Below are 19,165 nucleotides of genomic sequence, written 5' to 3'. Positions count from 1 at the left end.
GGAGTGGTAAAAACGTTTAGCAGTAACTGCATCGAGCGCCGGTACACCAAAATGAAATAGATGCATGCGAGAGAGCCGCACCACACCTTAACTAAAAAGCCTTCTACCACATTTCACACCCTGGAACACAGTATTGCGACTTGGTGTAGACGAACATATACTGGCAGTAATTGCGTGCAGCAAGAAGTGGATATACGAATGTTCAACCGATTGCTTAATTCAGAATTAAACAAGGTAGCGATGTGTGTGTGTGTGAAGGGGTGCAATTTTGCCAAGCCCTCTGCATGTGCACAACGTGCCCACGACATTAAAACAGGTTAGGAGCTTTTCTACAAAATTAAAATGAATAACTTGGTTACCAAGACTAATTAGATTTTCCTTTACATCGAATGGTATCATGGTTTCCACTGAGTAGCAAAACATAAGTTAAGGGCGTTTTGTATATACAAATGCTTCAGTGAAAGTGAATTTGGAATACAGCAAAAAAACAACAACAAATGCATGCGTTTTGTATTAGTCGTGATGCCGAAGCAGTGCTATCCCCAGTAATAACAACGTTTGACACCGAGAAGCCGAAATAGCCATTCTTCTGTCTAAATTGTTTTTACATGGCATCAGAGCCAGTGTTTACAATCACGTGTGCAGAACAAATCAAACTGGGTATGTCATGTGGAAAACATTATCTCCCACACAGGCAAGAGAGAAAACGAGGAGACAAAACTCAAGAGTGTCCACTCATACAATGATCTATTCATCACTGTGAAAAAGCAATTCAGTAAAGACTACAGCAAAATAAACAATGGCTCTTGTCTACATAATATTGGCAACTGTCATGCTTTTGTCCAAGGCACTGAAATTGTATTTATATGTTTGGCTCCAGTTTGTAAAAGTTTAATATGCATGATAAAAAGTATAATACATGCAGGAGTGTGCTTTTGTCATTTTATACAGTGCATAGAAATTACACAGGCAGCACTTTATTTCAAAAAGGAAATACTTTTTAAACAATGAGTGTGTTTTGTATATATTCATTCACCTTGTACAAATATTTTAATGTAATTTTATTTAAAAGAAAGTCCTTATGTCAAATAGGTTCACAATAATTCAGGCAGAAAAGGAATGAATGCTTCAGCTATATTTCTTGGGCTAGTTGGAGTATGCAATGTGAAGGTGTGTGCAGAATGAATCAACTTGATTCAATGGCTGGGCTGTTAGTCCTTTATCAACACAATCAAGAAAAAGAAGTGTCACCATTAGGAGCTTTTTTCCCATGAAGACATAAGTCCCGTGTGTAAAAAGATGCTGGTGTTATTGTTTTCGCAGGAGATGATTCTGTGGGATAGTTATGGTGCTTCACAAATTGTCTTTTTGTCAAGCTAAGCACACAAAAAATCGGAAAAGGCACATGTGCTGTGTAGCCTTTAAACATGAATGAGGCAGCATTATAGTTTGTGGGTATATAGCTTCTTTAAATACTGGAAAAAGTGTATGAATATAAGGCAAAATGATTGAAAATAAATAAGATAGCCACAGCTGTTTAAATATATGCTAGAAATAGATGAAGATGTAAAAGTATTTTTTTGCTCTAGAAAATCAGTCTTGAAAATGCCCATGATAACTGGTGCAGGTGATTTCATGGATTTTCATAAACAAAAACTGTGGGCATTCCTGCTGGTGAAGCAACTGAAAAAAAAATAAAGCTGTATATTCTATCATTGTGATGAGTCAAAAACAGCTTAAGCTTGTTCGAGACAAACAGTAGTACACATACTCAGGTCAGCCTCAGTGTGAGCACACACACACTACTGAAAGTGTCTAGAGTATTATCCAAGCTGGTGGAAAATTAGATGTTTAACCCTAAAGGTGTCAAACAGCCACCGTGGCCTCCTGCTGAGAGACTTAGCTGTAAACCTCCCAGCTTGCTATACTCTGTGAGGTATTCTTCACAAGTCCTTTATTGTTCTCCTGTCCCCAATCAAATTTCTGTCTTAATTACTTAAGTAAGCTCATTCCTGTCCAGGCATTTAATTATTGCCATCAGGCAGTTTTTACCAGTGCAGCTCTTGCCTTAAAAGTGTGTTTAATATATAAAATCTACAAGTTGTTTTAGTGTACATATGCAACAGTAGAACTGTTTTATTTCTCCTCAGTGTGTAATGTTTGTTCTACTTTTTCCGTAATTCGAAAAACACAGTGTCTTATGAATTACTGGTCATGACTTTTGCCTTTAGAATTGCAGGTTGATGCAGGACTGCCCCTTGATAATGAATACTGTTACGGTAAACATTAAAAGTGAAAAGGACACAAGAATTGCACAGCAAGCTCTGCCAGTAAGGGAATCGTGTAAAATTTCTTTAAGGAAAGTTTTGGAAACATCCCCTGGTTTGGTTGGTAATGGCATTTCTGTTCCTGATGGTGTATCAGGAGCTGGCAGATGGATATTGGGAGGTCTGACTCATTGAGTCATTCCAATGGACATTTCAAGGCAGGCGTGTTGCTTTTTCAAATTTCACCTCCTGAGCTAGAACAGTATATAATGTGAATTTTTCCATTTTCGATCAGACCTCTCACTTGCGGCCTGAGTCAGGACAGTTCAGTTCCCTCTCACCCCTGGTGGGGGAGGGTTCGGACTTAACTGGGGGTTTCTCTCTGCCAGCGTCTCACAGTTTATATTAATACAGCCCTCCCCTCCTGCAATGGGGCTATCTCACATTCCAGATGGTTAGCTCCATTGTTGCTGATGAAAAAAGTCCCATTTGTTTGCCGAAGAAAGAAGGCCTCTCACACTGCTCCTCAATATTTTTTAATCATAGTGAGTGAAGGCAGCTCAGCAATCTATTTTTAAAAATCCTCTTGAAATGCCTTCTAGCAATGAAAATGCAAGTAAAAGGGAAAGATCAATTTCTTTAACTTCGAGCATTAACAACTAACACTATAGTCTACTCAGCTGTACAGTATGTTTGTGTGGTGTATGCAGGAAGATCACTGTATTAAATGATACAGACTATCATTCTGCATGAAAATAGCCCTCCTCAGGGTCCGCTTCAACGCTCTTACACGTTAAGGGTCTCCAAATGTGTATGTGGCTGTCTTTGTCCACGCCTCAAAGCTGTGGAGGTAACCATGGAAACAGAGCTTTGCCCCTGGTAAGATAAAAAAGGCAGCACTCAGTCTGGCTCAGTAGTGTGAAGGCTTTCATCTTTCCATGTGCTAGACATCCTTTCTAAAAGGAAAACAAAAAAAAATAAAACTCTCTATTGGCATCAGTCATTACACTTCAAGATCAAATTACTGTAACATTGTAAGGGACATTTGTGTAATAATTGTTTTTTTTCTTTGTTCTTTAACACTGCGCCTATGCATCTCAAAACATGCGGATCAGATAATAACCTTTGACCAATTGATTAACCTTGAAAAATCATTTGTAGAGGTGTCATTTGCACTGAAAGTTCTGTATTTTTACAGCTGTGTAAGCCACACTTTTGACATAGTAAAAGAAAGTCACAGAGCTGATTTTTCAGCCTACACAAATGACTGTGAACATTAAAATGTTACAGTCGTGTCCAGGCACTGGCTAGTGGTGCATGCAGATAGAGATGCATTTGGAGTTCTGCATGCTTGTGGTTCTGAAAGAAATCCCTTGAGCTGTGTCTGCTGTCGAGGAGTGTGAAGTCTCTGGCCATGTGACTGCTTAGCTTGCATTGCAGATGCTCAGAGACATCGTACCAGCCTGCAGTATGACTGCAGCTGCTGAATCCCTTTTCAGTGAGAAATTGCAGATTTTCTTTAATCTTAACAATCTCACGAGTGTTTGTTAAGAGTTCTCTGCTGTCATTTATTTTTGCAATTTCCCTTTGGAAGCGCTCTGTCTGGCCACACAGAGAGGTGGGGTTTTTCAGAGTCACATCACAGGAATGATAATAGTGCACTGCAGCACTGCCTTGGCAAGCACACAACTGCCAATTGATCCCATACAGGCTTCTAATAAGAGTGAGCTCAGACCTGCAAGCACTGCAGCAGACCGCAGGAAATACCAGGTGCATTAAATTATGATGAACCTATGGAGCAAATGGAGGTATTGCTTTAGCAACCCTTCCAGCATCAGCAGTTAATATCTTATTGAATGTACTTCACAGTGCAAAAACAATTTTGAAACTTAAAGAAATGCTTGAGATAAAGAACTGCCAAGACATATTTTGGTTTTTAAGGGTAGCTAAAAATGCATTCTGTGTCTCATTGTGTGTGCACTAAGAGAAATGATCAAAATCCTGGACTGCTGGAAAGCAAGAGTGTGTCTGAGGCTGACATGTACAGATTGCTGCAGGAGATCTGGTTAAAAGCTTGCTTCAGAATCCTGCCTTTTTCCTCCATCCTCCCATAAGACTATTTATCATTCGAATAGGGAGCTGCGTCCGCATGCGTAGGCTGCAAAGGAACAGGTGAAGGTTTATTCCATCCTGAAAGGAGAAGAAATGAGACACAACGTTTCGGCTGTGGAGCCCTTTTCAGGTGTGTGCAGGTGTGTCCTGTAGTTATAATTCAGCCATTTGGTTCACCTAGTCTGTTTGGTAATTAGTGACTAATTGATTTTAGGATCTCATCCAGTTGTTTGTTGAAAGAAGCCAGACTTTTGGCTTTAACAACATTGGCTAGGTAGCTTGCTCCACACTCCCTTTAGCCTTCATGTTAAGAAGTGCCTCCTGTTCTTGATAGAGTTTCCACTAGTGTCCTCTGGTTGGTGTTGTATTGTTGACACTGAAGAAATCCATGCGTTGTCTCTGTCAACACCTTAAGGATTTTGTATACTTTTATAAGTTTTCTTCATAACCTTCACTGTCCAAAACTAAAAACAATCAGTTTCTTCAATTTGTCAGTGCTAAACATGCGATAATATTAGCAGCATAGCCTGGTTCGTTTAAGGAAGAAGCCATTCAAAACTGACAGCAGCATGGCTGAATGAAAGGTTAAAATTTCAAATACAGCTTTGTGCTGTATTACTGTTTTATAAGAAAAACAAGTCAATGCTTGTTAGAAAGGAGAACATTCTCAAGAGAATGAAATTTCCTTATGGGGATGTTGCAACATGGCAACATTCATCCATAAATAGGATTGAGAAACTGCCGTGATCTGGAGGTTTGTTTGGGCCTGTGTAAAAACTGAGCTCTCTGGCAGTTGAGTGGTATACGTCATTATGTCTTTCACTTGGGTGACAAGCGCTCAATTTGTTTTAGCAACGATAGCATGGCCAACAGGCTACCCGAGACCTGGGTTACCACTCAATATAAATACAAAAACTGGAATGTACCTTCCCAGCAGGTCCTTATCACTGCACCCTGGTGAAATGCAGGATGCTGAAAGGCTGGCAAGGTTAAACGAATGGGTAAAGGTTGTCATGAATCATATCCTGCCGCTAGCTGTGGTAGTCAGGCTGCTCCCTCCCACTGTTTCTCCCACTGTAAACCTGGCATCTTCATCTATTATCATGTAGCCTAGGTTTCTCTCACTGCTGAAGATTAAAGGACTGTTTCCAGTCCTGTGATTTCAGTGTCTCCTTGGCTCTTTGAAAAGCATGTCTGTGCCGCAACACTCCCTTGCTGTTCTCTGTTCTCAAGACATTCACATGGAACAGACCTTCCAGTTTATCCACTATTGTGAGCCAGGTATCCTCTGGGGAATTTTCCTTTGGCTATGGAAGGATTCTGGAGATTATTAATAAAAAAACAGTTATGGGGGTCATCCTAAACTGGCCCAGACCACCCACCTGAGAATTATATTAAAAAACACTGCAATGTGAGAAGCAATGATTGACCAATTTTTCTCATCTATCTAAAATGCAGGTACTTGGCTTATTTTCAGTGAGTTCAATTGCAGTACTCACGTTCCCCACTGTGTCCTCTCTCGCCATATCCTGAAGAAGGAAGAAGGTGTTGTCTGGGAAAGGCACCTCTTGGGCCGTGACAAAAGGCAGATATTATCAAACGTCTGCTTCAAAGCGATGCATGCTAATCAGGAACAAATGATTTCACACAAGATTGTATCAAGCTCCTAGACAAAAAACGTGCATGCAGTGAATGAGAGATACATTAAAATCTGCGCATTTATATTACTATTTCATGAAAGTGCAAAATAGGTTTTTTGTTCTAATCAGGAACATATTTATTTTCTATTAATGGGCAGACAAGCATTCAATCAAACAGTATTCTATCTTTTTTGAAGTTAAAATGACACTAAATTAAAAGTTCCTTAGCCACTGGAATAAATTAAAGGAGACTTTTAATGAGTGTTGATCTCAGACACAGTGGCCTTCCAAGGAGTCTTCAGCCTCTTGTTTTAGAATGAATGGTGTGTACTGGGTAAACAAATAAAACATAGACTCGTGCCTGAGAGCTCCTGTTAGTTATGTATTTGGTCTAGTGTTTGTTTCTAATGGAATACAATAACACAAGATATTGTTATATTAAAAACATTTAAGTACATTTAAGTTCTTGACTAATAGCCCAGCCACTTCAATATTATTTTAGTAGTTTTGGGCATCTTGGCGGTTTGCTTTAGCAGAGTAATGCTTCCAAGAACTACAAAACTAAAAAAATTAGAAATAACAATAAAATATCTACCGTCTTCTTTAATCATTTATTTGTATCTGTGCATCCTTAACAGATACATTTAGAAACCTATCACAAATTCTCAAGTGTCTCAGATGTTAAGAATGTCTCTAAAGTCTTAAAAAGGAAAGCAGTAAGAAGCTAATTAAAGAGATGCAAATGCAATCTTAACGTTTTGTCGCCAAATCAGTAGCAGTAGGAACTTTTTGTGGTTGAGGATAGAGCTCTAGTTCATTGTAAATACATCTGGCCGAAAAATTCTTTTTTTGGATGATGTCTTTGCCTGTAGAACTCTTTCAGCTTGCTCTGACTTCCTGTTCAGAAGCAAAGAAGCAGGAACTGAATTAGTTCTGACACCCCTGAGTATCGGGCGCTCTTACTAATGAGCTGCAGAGTATTTATAGCTAGACAGCTCAACGTTGTTTTGCTTTTAGCTTTTGTTTGGTGTACGAAAAGACTCAAAAGTGTTTTTTGTTTCAGTGTTGAATATTATATCAATATTTCCAGTGCACCGTCACTAACACTGCTGAAGAGGATAATGACGTTTTCAAAAATAAAGCCGTTGAAAGAATATAACATATATTTTAGCGTTAAGTCAAGCGGGCTCCCTTTTTTTAAAACCAGTGAAATAAATCATCTGTAGTTACCATGTTACACGTTCATGACTCACAAACTGTAATTAAGGATGTGGATTTTTTCTACACATTATCTTAATCTTGCCTGGTTTTACAAGCAGCCAGTGCTCCACAGGGGGTTCCTGCACAAGCAGACAACCCCCTGACCTTGGGACAGCACGAGGATTAGAACATGGCAGCTTTCAGAGAGCTTTCCTCCAGTCTTCAGTGGAGCTCGTAAAACACCAGCTTGCAAAAAAAGAGGCAGGAGGAACACCCCTTTGCCTTTGCTGTGAAAACTCCGCGCTGTGGTGCTGAAGACTCCTCCAGATGCCGAGCAGAGTCAAGGGGAGCGAGAGTCATAGACGGAGAGTATAGGGCAGGGATTGCCACGGAGGTCTAGAGCAGTAATAATAATGGATGCACAGCAGTACCAAGCGAGCGGGCCGCCCGCTCAGCGCCTGCTACAGCGTGCAGTGGAACTGCTGGTGAACCTGCTGGTCAAACAAACAACGAAAGTTCAGGCTGTAGCCAAGTTCAATTCGCTGTTCTGTATTGTAATCTTTCCTGACTTAATTTCCTCAATTAAAAACACTATAAATACTATACATAAGCCTTTACTACTTCACATTCATCTTCTGCTCCCTCTGTTGCCTCTGTAGGTCCCTCTTGCCCACTCTGCAGGGGGGGTCTCAGCCTCCTCACCCTGTATCCAGGAGGTTGGCCTCAGATGTGTTTTTTCATCCAAATTAATGATGATTAAAACACACAAGAAACATTTTTAAAAACCTTAATTCTTGGGTGTACTGACTCCTTGTGAACCTTTGAAAGGATTCATGCACCATCCCAATTTCATCTACCACTGCACTCAGGTTCTTTGTTGTTGTTTGATTGTTTATGCTTCTTTTTACTTTTTAAAGATTTTCTGTCACAAAGGCCTTCCAAATTATTTAATGGGATAAAGAGTGTTGTTTCTTAAATTAACTCCAACCAGTAATTGTGTGTTTGATACGATTCCCCTTATCAGTGTCTTTTCTTGATTACAGTCTAATGAGAATACAGGTCGTATTGACAAAATGTTTACAGCACGTTCTGTTTACCAGCTGTTTTTTGAAATTCAAAAATATTACAAAATAAAATGTTAGCAACTCTTACATTAGTTTCTTGAAATATTTTCCTGTTGCTTTTTCATAAGAAAAAAAAACTGGTCAAAACTTTATGACAAAAGCCTTGTGTATGATGTAGAGAAAGAAAGTATGTAAAGTATTAGTAAATATTTTAAAGGTTTCGTTTAACTTACTGTGGTTGGCAAAGATAATCAGATTTTGAAAAGTCACAGGAGATAACCCTCAAGAATGAGATAGACATTTTTTCATTGTTCAAAGACTGGAGCCTGCAAGAAAGCCTTTCAGATAGATGAACACTAATTATTTTTCTCTCTTTCTCCATACAGAAAGCAACCCTTTCTGAGGGCCTCTTCTTTTCAACAAAGGCCATGCCTGAAATCACAGGGGACCCATAGCCGGGGAAATGGCCCGGTCTGCCGGTGAGGTCAAAGTTCACAGGTTTGTTTAGCTGGGCCCAGGTCTGTCACTGCACCCTGTGATCTCTGGGCCAATCATTGCCACGCCGACAGGAAAACAATCTGTACCTCCTGGGCCAAGACTAACAACAAAAAAAGTACCTCCTCCCAGAGACTATAAAATAAGTTTAAGGTCTGATCCAGTATTTTAGTAAAAAGGTCTGAAAGTATAATATAGTGTCCTTTAGCGTTTGAATTTTCAGACACTGTTAGCTGTTGTTGATTTAAGACAAGAGACATTCAAAACAGCTCACTTTCACATGCTTGGAAAATTATTTTTCAGCTAGTGTTTATTCTATTTCTGAATTCCAAGGTGGAATAATAATAATTCAGACCAGTTTCCCTCTGTGCTCCCGTGCTGATCTGCAAGAGCAGAATCTACTCAGGGAAATCAGATTTACACTGTAAATCCAACATACGAAGTATGCATCTGTCTAGTGCTACCAATACAAATCCCCAAATTGTCTCTGAACAACTGAACCACTGAAGTCTCTTTAGTGTTTTACATGTCAGCCTACTTGGGAAATGGAGGCTGTCTAAATTAGATTTTAGGATAAGTACACCTTCGGAAAGCCTCGATAACACTGCAAATTGTCTGACCAGATTAAATCTGATGAAGAACCCTATACTTTTATATGCAATCTGCTTTGAATTAAAACAAAACGTTCTACATTAACCACAGAACAGCCCTGCAATTCAAAAATAACAGTACCCATTTTGCTTTCAATTTTAAAGGTATTGTAGTATAGTACTGTGGCACAAGAGAATCAGCAGATTGGATAGGTTCCAGTTTATTCTGTTGGTTTATTGTCACTTGAGCCATACCTCACCACCAAAATAGCTCTCAATCACAGCCTTCAAAATGCAACACAATTCAGCTGATCGGGAAATGATGCTGCTGACATCCATGACTTCAGAGTCCCTGATGGGAATGCAATTCGGCAGATAAGAGCGTTAGATTAAGAGAAATGCAGACTTACTTTATATAGGTCATGCTGAAAGACATGAATCACTGAGGCGTGATGATGCTGTGTCAGGGGAAGTTTTAATGCACACAGCTGACCCAGTAAACTAGGACTCACATTAGAGACACGAAAGTCCTCTGAGAAAAAGCTCTGCCTGTTTGATGTTCAAATCTTGCATTGTGCTTTAAATGTCAATCCAGTAGCATGAAAATGAACCATAATATGCCCTGTGGTTTCTCAGGTCTGTTTTTTCATACCAGTTCCTTTAATGGAACGTGTATTTACTGACTTGTTCTAATTTGTATCTATAGCTTTCTGGGCTGTTATTAAATGGCACAGACTTTAATTTAGGCTTCACCTTTCATTTCGAAATTTGGTGCTTGACGTTGAAGTCTACAAATGACCAGAGAAGATTAACTGCTTCCTGGTAAAATAAAAAAAACCTTGTACCTACAGTACATTAGAAAACTAGGATATTGGTAGAATCATGCCCTTAAATTTGAAAATACCTCAGTGGGGGAGGGACGCAGTTTGTAATTATGTAAAGTTTTATCTGTTGCTAGCTCAAGCTTGAGCTCGCTCAAGAATAAACTGAGTTTGAAAGAAATGCTGAAGTTGCTTAAATACACTCCTCCCAAATTTCCGAGCCCAGAGGTTGACTCAACAGCACTGCAGGGACCTGGGAGTGTTGAGTCAGACACAATGGTGGAGATTAATCTCTGCTCTCTGAAACCATGTGAAAGGGGTGTTAACACACGAGACTGTAATACTATACAGAAGACAAATTCTTTTTGTGCCTCTAAAATGAATATCAGCTCCTGACATGATTAAATCCTTGAAGTCTATCTGGAGTAGCTCTTTGCTTTAATTGGAAAAGTGAAAGCAGGCCGACTCCTCAGAAGGCGCTTCAGAAATGGGTACGAATGTGGGGAAGCAGGTCCAGAAGGAAATCCCTCTTGTGATTTCAAAGACATCCTCCCTCTCTCTCACTTCACCCCATCTGATCCCACTAGGCTTCCCAGTCAATGACATTCAAGCCTCTAAACCTGTGAATTTCCCAGATTAATTTAAATTAAGTCATATCACTACTGAATCTGGTGGGTAATTACAAGCACATTGGGAAAACCACTGGGGTTAATTAAAAAAGAGATGATTTGTTAATTATACTTTTACAGGCACATTTCACTCACAGTCAAGGGTGATACACTTTCAACCTACTGTACGTACCTCAAACACAGATCATACTAGCTTCAGAGCGTCTTTTCTTTTTCATTTTTTAACATGATATAGCCAGATTAAATATGGTAATATAAAATTCCTTCCTATCTGCTTAAAAAAGCGTCAGCAGCAATGTCTTTTAGATTAGACTACTGTCTATTTAAAAAACAACAGTTCATATAGGGCAGTAGTAGTATTAAGCAAATAGTATAAAAATCAGTCTAAAATAGAGGAGTCAGTCTGTTTTCACTTTTCCAATTAAAGCAAAGAGCTACTCCAGATAGACTTCAAGGTTCATCACAGATTAGCCACCATTTGACTGCTGATACCCATTTATACAGCTGGTTTGACTAAAGCATTCAGGGTGAAACAACTATTATCTCCAATCTCCCACAATCCTCTTATTCTTGAAGGTTTAAAAGTGATAAAAACTGCCCGATACTGGCAGGATCCTTAGTCCATTTAAGTCCATCTAAGGGACAAAGCAATGTCTCTTACATAATATATGGGGGGAAAATTCTGAATTGTTCAAACTTCTAAATCGCCACAGAGCAGCCTTTTTTTTTTGTCCTGACACATCTATTTTTCTCTGCATCTATTTGAAATGGCGCACCATCACAACATTGTGATAAAGAAAAATAAATTATTATAGCGTATGACAGTGCGTTTTGCTTCTCCAGGCAGCAGGCATTGTCTGTATGCTCCTTTTTCTGGGCATTCTCCCATCTTACACTGCAGTGATTCCTGGTCCGTGTTTAGACAATAGGCTAGCGCACTGTGCACATCATTCTCCGCTCTCAGCTTACAAAACAGTGCTTGTACAGCTCTCACAAATGCAACCTCACTTTGTCCTGTTTTCTTATCCTCTCTTTGTGATGTGGCACAGAAGCCTGGCTAGGCGCATTATTTGAAAATCCAGCACCAAGGCCAGGAAAAGAAGACCAAAACTAGGCTGGCAGGTGCAGGACTTCAAGCCGTTCAAATGACTATTTCATCATGACCGGAGCAATCATGGCCTATTGTCTGCTATACTGCAATGGCCTAACATTTACCAGATACCACAAACCAACATACACATAATAACCTAATGGGTGCTTATTGTTAGGAAGTTTCACTCCTTTGTTCAGCCAAGCACAGCCCAACCACTTATTTAAATGAAGGAAAACTGAATAAAAGGAGGTAGCTTTGTAAATGCTACATTAGCTTTGCATTAAGTTATCCATTACATAGATACTGCATCAGAAAATGACAGCAAGCGCCCACACAGCTCACTTCCAACTTAAGTCTCCTAATTCTGACACTGATTTCCGGAGACGACGCAACATTTTTTTTAATAGTGCCTATTTCAATGCCTCTTATTGTGTGAGGGCGCAAATAAATAAAATCTTGAAAGATGCTGACAAAATCACCCCAGGAAATTACTTCTGGACCAACAGTGCAACAAGACCCCGAGGCCAAATGAAATTAGGATGTACAGTACGTGTAGGATTGAGAAGGAGAAGTGTTTCCTTACATAAAGGGTTATGAGTGTCAGAACCTAACGAGACATACTGTTGAACCAAATCCACCTTTGCGAAAAAGACTAAATGAAATACACTGGAAATCAAACAGTGACAAGACTGATAGAATGACAATGTAGTTTCACAAATGACTTGGTGGTGGGGGGGCAAACAGCCATTTAGATAACCCCCACACACAGCACTCACACAATAATCAAATATTAAATATTAATAAAAAGCACAAAAAAACTCTGGCATTGAACAAAGAATACACGCTTGTAAAGGTATCAGCCAAGCTATTTTATACATAGTTTGTTCCATGACACTAAACGCAAATCACCCAGGTGTGGATTTGTCATCAGATTTCATACATTTTTAAAGTTGTGTTAAATTAAACACGAATCCTGCTCTCCACTTTACACTGCAGACATAAAGAAATCTAGAGAATAAAAAGACTGATAAGGCAAAACCTTTATGCAAGGTTTATACACTATTGACAATTTTGCGATTTGAAATCCGCAGTTGCTGTAATGTAACAAATTTTGTTAGCTAAGTACTTGTATTGACAGGTTTACAAAACCCACTATAAAATCCTAGCAAACCTCATTAGAAAAAGTAATTTCTTACTACAACTCTTTCTGGTATGGTTTTTGTACAGTGTGGACAGCGTGTCCTGTTGTCATCAGCGGTAATTGTTTGTACAATATTGTATCATTCTGCCCCTGGAGCTCGGCTGCCAGGACTACTTTCCTGACTCCCCCCCCCTTCTCTTACATACGCACCTCTGTTCCCCTTCTCTCACCTTTATAGAGGGGAGATTGACATTTTGATTTTGTTACATCTGATGGGGTGGTAGAAAAACACTACTTCTCCCTATGCCACACACCTGTTAAAGATTAAAGGCAATCAATGTTATCTGCCACTGGCTGCTTCTGTCTCAATACCGCCATCACTCTCAGAAAGGAAAGATGGAGGCTGCTACATGGGTTTTGCTTCAGTGGCACTCTCATATCCTGAGAAGTAACAGCTTGGAATGAAAGAAGAAGACGGACGAACTCCAATATGGAAGATATGTGGCAGGATGGAAGCTCGGGGACTCAACTCAAGTGATTTGCTACCCTGTTCACATTGGAATGTTGCTGAGTGTATTACTGTGAGCAAGGGGACTTTTAATGGCAGCTTGACCTCCTTTAGGTGATAAGATCTGGGCGTTTTTAGCAGACCTCCACTGCCTGGGACACATGGTAGACCTCTGGTTTCCCAGGGAGGCCCGAAAAGAGCTAAAACCCCACAGCTTCATTTATGGCCTGAGACAGCAAGAACACCAGGCAGCCTGGAAGCTGCAATTCAGAAGACACTTGAGGTTGAAGAGGTCTTCAGTGAGAGCACTCCACACCCTTCAGATGCAGCCTGCTGCAGAGGCCAGTACACCTGCCAGACAAACCTCCTGCTTATATTATCCTATACAGAGTCCCATTTCCCATCTGCATAGATGAAGTGCCATGCCAGGTGTCATGTCAGTGTTAGAAACTGGGTTGATGGTTATCGTCATCCAGGCTTCCACCTGATGCCCAGCAGGAATCAAGGCATACAAGTTGTGCCACCTGGCCTTCCCACCCCGGGTCTTGAATATCTGGCTGACCGGCTGGCTCGTGGTCACTCCTTTGACGGTTACCTCTGCACTCTCCATCTGGTCTCTGAGAAGATCTTAGCCATCAAGCCGCTTCCTTGGACACCACGTAAGTACAATACATTTACAATAAATAAATATTCAAATAAATATAATGAATAAGACTTATACACTTATACAGCACTTTTCTAGACTGGCTTTTTTCTGCAGTTGTGTAGTCTTGCACTAGTTCATTGTCAGTGGGTGTTGGTTGGAAAGCACACCACCTGGGATGACATGACCAGTTGCTCTCTCTACCTAAAGGAGCTCTGGGCTCACTCTTCATGCACTCATCCAGGGAGGCCTGAAGACACACTGGATTTCTCCTGCCTCTGGAGATTTTCTGCTGCAAGTGTGCTTCTGCTTTGAAAATGATGGTTCTCTAAGCCCAACATGGCCCCCCCTGGATGAACCACATTTGGGATAACAAAGAGCTTCTGGCATCAGGGCTTTTATTGGGTTCAAACTAGACAGAACGATGAGGTCTACTGCCACTACAGCAACACCAGTACTGTCTATTAAGGTTATTAAGAGCAGTCCTGAGCCCTTACCAATGAGTGCATGTATGGAGCACATGGGTAAGCAGGGACTGTGTGCCATCATGCTTTCTTTCATAGCAGTGAATTACAGCTGGAAAAGTCTTTACAAAATTGAAAGGAAACTTACTTTCAGTTACATACAGTATGATCCTAAGTTCAGGCACATTATGCTTCCACATCTCAGTCTTTACTGAGCTACCTGCAGTGATTTGGGCATGTGTAAGCACAGAATTGTGTTTCTTCTATGCAGCTATGATTATTCAACTGTAGTTTCAATTTTGCACGCACAGAAACAATGGACCTCCCACAATGTTCTTTGCTGAGCTCATAAGGCCTGGAACGAGTGGACAGGGGGTGCTCATTAGCTCAGTCATTCTGCACCTGGGATTCAGCCAACTTTGCTCAGCAGAAACAGGACTTTCAGTGTGATATAAACCCTGAATTGTAATGAATGGAGAAGCAATACAATGTTATTTTATGTAATTGGTCAAACCTTGCTGACATCACATCCCAGCAGAAAACTCAAGTGAGTGAAATCCTTCTGAACGAAAACATTACAAATATTATGCTGACCTGAATTTGAAGAAGCAAGGTACTGGTTCCCGGCCAATTTACCACAAAAAGAGTATGGACACAACAGCTACTGTTACCCTATTTATCTGTAGGACAAAGATCTTCTGTCGGATATTTATCTCATTATCTAGACTTGCAGGCATACCAGAAATAACCATAATTTTGTGGGTTTTTCATATCACCTGCATTTGCTTCCTTGTTGGCCTGTTTTATGGAAGCATCATCTACACATTTGGAAAGACTGCAAATATGCGTCTGATTTTGCGAACAAGGCGCCTCAGATAAACCTTATTTTCTAAAGGTCCCAAAAGACACATGGTTATATTTGTCGGTGTGATGTGTGTTTCTGTCATTAAGGCTCAGCTGCTGATATCACTGCATTATTCTTCATGTTTGCTCTGGCTTTTGATCACAACTAAATGTGGCCATCGCTGGTAAAACTATTTCTGCAATCTGTTCTCCAGCTAAGCCTCGGTTTTTCTTTTCATACATCATTCCTACAATTTTGATAGATGACTTCCTAGAGAAAACTGGAGCTGGAAGCTGGAAAGGCCCAAAAAAATAAATCTCTTCTTGCTTTCAGAGAATTTTATTTTATAAGCCACTAAAACAAAACTATAGTTTTCTCATGAAGTGGAGGAATAAAATATCTTATAAAGTGAAATATTTTAAATTTATAATATAATATTTACATACTTGTCACCAGCCAAGTGACCAGGCTTGGCTCAAAAGAAAAGAAACTCCCACAAGCAGTCTTCAAATGCAAACAAAACTGGATTTATTGCCAAAAAAAAAAATAGGGATAGCGCAAAAAAAAAAAAAACCCTCACAGGAGTCCTCTCCACACCTTTCCTCCAAGGCACTCTCCTCCATACTGAGCTCCCCCAGTCCCTTTTATAGCCCCTCCTCTTCTAAGGACCATCCTCTTAAAGGGACTCGCTCACATTTTCTTAACAGAGATGGGCAGTTTGCTCAAAATAAAGTATTCAACCATCCAAAAAAACCTTATAAATTTTAACAGAGTCATGCAACCGTGATATATTCGCTTAAACAAAACACCTAACCTTACATCGGTTATTTATAGATGGCTCACCAGTCACCTTTCCCTTTAAGATCATTTGTGTGATACTACAAACAGGAAAGGTGACTGGTGGCCATCTTGATCAACACAAAACAATACAATACAATACTCCAAATGGGGAAAACACTGCAGTGCTTTTAGGAAAACAACAAAAAGGGTAAGTATCATTCACACTTCATTCGTAGCACAGACAGTGTCTCAAACATACCAGAAGGGTAGGGGGAAATATGGGAGTATTTCACATTCAGAAAGAAAAAAATAACAAACACTCTGTCACAATACTGTACATGTTGGCTTTCTGTTCCAGCTGGTTAAACTAGAAGTCAGACAGTTTCAGGAATAAGGTTAGCAATACTTGTCAAAAGCCAGGTGTATCTCTTCCTGCATATTCTGCATTTTTGTAGCCCATGTGAAAAAGAACAACAGCAGTTATAATCTACTTCATATGTTGTTGTTTTTTCAAATAAGCTATGGATTGATATAGCTGAGCACTGTGAGGCCTAGCACAAATCTAACACATTGTCAAAGACAGAATGCTCAACATGACAGTGTGTGTGTGTGCTGGACAGGTCACCTGCTGGAGTTTTCATTAGCCCATATTAGTAAAATATTTCAAATATTTTTTCCCTTTAAAGAAAGATCAATACAGGCAGACAATCAGCGTTAGTTTTGCCTTGTGACAAACAATTTATTACTGTTGAAAAACGGAAAATACAAATGCATAAAAACAAAGGAAAAATGTCCAGATTTTATGAATAAGTATATTAGCAACTATGAGGCAAAAATAACTGGGCTAAATGTGATTACATTTAAATACTGTTAAAATGTTTACCTATTCCAAGATTTATAAAAGAAAGACTACAGAGCCAAGTAGACTAATGAGTTTTTAAACCAGTCCAGGGCTTACTTCTTGCTTGTAATCAAATAAATTAAACATTTTTTTAACAGCACATGCAGGCTGAATATTAGGCATCAGCAACATTTAGCACACGCCAAGTCCCTGTCAGATGGGCTACTTGTTCACTTTTAATTTTCCAATAAAATTTATTTTTTGTCTTTAAGTGACTGAAAACATATTTAAAATAAAACTGGATTTGATTTTCTGTGCCATTAGTGCTGAGCTGAATTTTTTAAAACAAAAAACATTACACCTACATACTGACCTCTCTACTGGAACGTTCATGGTACAGGGAGATATTAATGAAAATTTCAGGATGTGAAGCGTCTATCATCATTTAATTTAAACAAGTTCTGACATCTGTGACTGCCCTAATCCTTTACTACTGCCTCTACTACTACAAATAATAACTTTATTTATAAAGTGCCTTTAAAATATCTTTTCATAGCACTTTAAAGGAAAGTAAAAAAAACAGTAACAGTAAACAGTAAGTTTTGAAAACAGTAACAACAATAGGAGATGATAAAATTAGAACAAAGAAACACAAGGGGTTAGAAATTTAGGAGAAGATGCAAGGTGCAGACACAGATGTCAAATTTCATAATAACCTCTCTGAAGGTCTGAGTCAAGATTTTGAATGTACTCGGGGCAGATGACCCTCGGATATCCCTGGGGATTGAATTCCAGAGCTTCAGAGTGTAGCAAGAGAAAGCCCTGTCTCCCACAGAGTGTGAACAAGCTTCAATGTTCCAAAATAGTGCGACGTCAAGGATATCCATGCACTGTAAACTCAGAGAGATTGGCCTGAGAGACACATGTACTAATGTGGACAATTGACTTGATCAATCTGAGGTACTAGCAGAACGCATAAAGGTGAAAACAAATAATATATCTAGCCTAAAGGCTTTGCAGTCATTGGACAGTTTAAATTGTGCCTCAGATGTTTTTCATTAAACCAGTTCACTTTTGCTGACATTAAAGTTAGGCAACATTACTCTGAGCACTGGTCCAACACCGTTGTTTATTTAAACTCAGAGTGTGAAAGGTGTGTTGATGTGGGATAACTTTGCTGCATTAATAGTCTTATCAACACTGCAAATAATTTAAGACTGAAAATAACCTTAGATGTAATTATGTAAAAATGTGATGCTGTAAAGCATACATTGCTGATGTTCATGTGTGGGGGGTGGGTCGGGGCACTGTTTGTCTGCCAAAGGGCACAGAGTGCGTGTATTTATTTGTTTATACAATGTCAAGAAAAAATTTGTAAACCCCTTACGATCTTCACATATTTCACGTAATTGAAATATAAAATGTTATTGGATCTTAATCTACTGTATGTCCTAATAAGAGATTAAACAAATTAGACAATATTCTTTCAACATTTGTTTATCCTTAAATAACGCAACATTCAATCTCCATGTGTGACAAAGTATGGGAATCTTTAGATTCAGTAACAGGTGGCGCTTCCTTGAGCTGCAAGGTCTGTAATTAAATTACTCCTGTAACCATGGATCAGTCTTTCACATCGGTTGTGAGAACTTTTGTTCCATTCCTCCTTACAGAACTCCTTCAACCCTGTGACATTTGAGGGCTGCCTTGCATGGACAGCTTGCCTCATGTCCTCCCCCCAGACATTTTGATGAGGTTTAGGTCCGAATTTTGACTAGGCCATTGTATAATGCAGAATTTCTTTTGCGGTAATTGTTTTGCAGATCTGCTTGTATGTTTAGGATCATTGCGTTGCTACAGGACCCAGTTTTGGTTCGTTTTCAGGTTACGCATGGATGCCCTGACATTCTCCTCTAGAATCCTCTGATAAATGCAGGATGTGTCAGTGAGACAACCTGTGCAGGTCCTGATGCCTCACAATTTCACTATAATGCCTGACATCGGAGGTGAGGTTCTTCACTTTGAAAACAATG

The 19,165-nt window shown here is 39.6% G+C and overlaps 1 long non-coding RNA gene across 1 annotated transcript in view; it reads left to right on the top strand.

The window, feature by feature from the left end:
* Window positions 1–16,408: 16,408 nt before the first annotated feature.
* LOC148818517 (uncharacterized) overlaps window positions 16,409–19,165 on the top strand; it is a 28,047-nt gene continuing 25,290 nt past the window's right edge. Inside the window, exon 1 of the long non-coding RNA XR_016094470.1 lies at window positions 16,409–16,499. This is a non-coding gene — a long non-coding RNA (uncharacterized LOC148818517). The remainder of the gene's footprint in view (window positions 16,500–19,165) is intronic.

Source organism: Atractosteus spatula, chromosome 18, assembly GCF_055471065.1.
Source record: "Atractosteus spatula isolate fAtrSpa1 chromosome 18, fAtrSpa1.hap1, whole genome shotgun sequence".
Classification (NCBI taxonomy): domain Eukaryota; kingdom Metazoa; phylum Chordata; class Actinopteri; order Semionotiformes; family Lepisosteidae; genus Atractosteus; species Atractosteus spatula.
The sequence above is the reverse complement of the archived record's forward strand: the minus strand, read 5'-3'. Positions and strand labels throughout refer to the sequence as shown.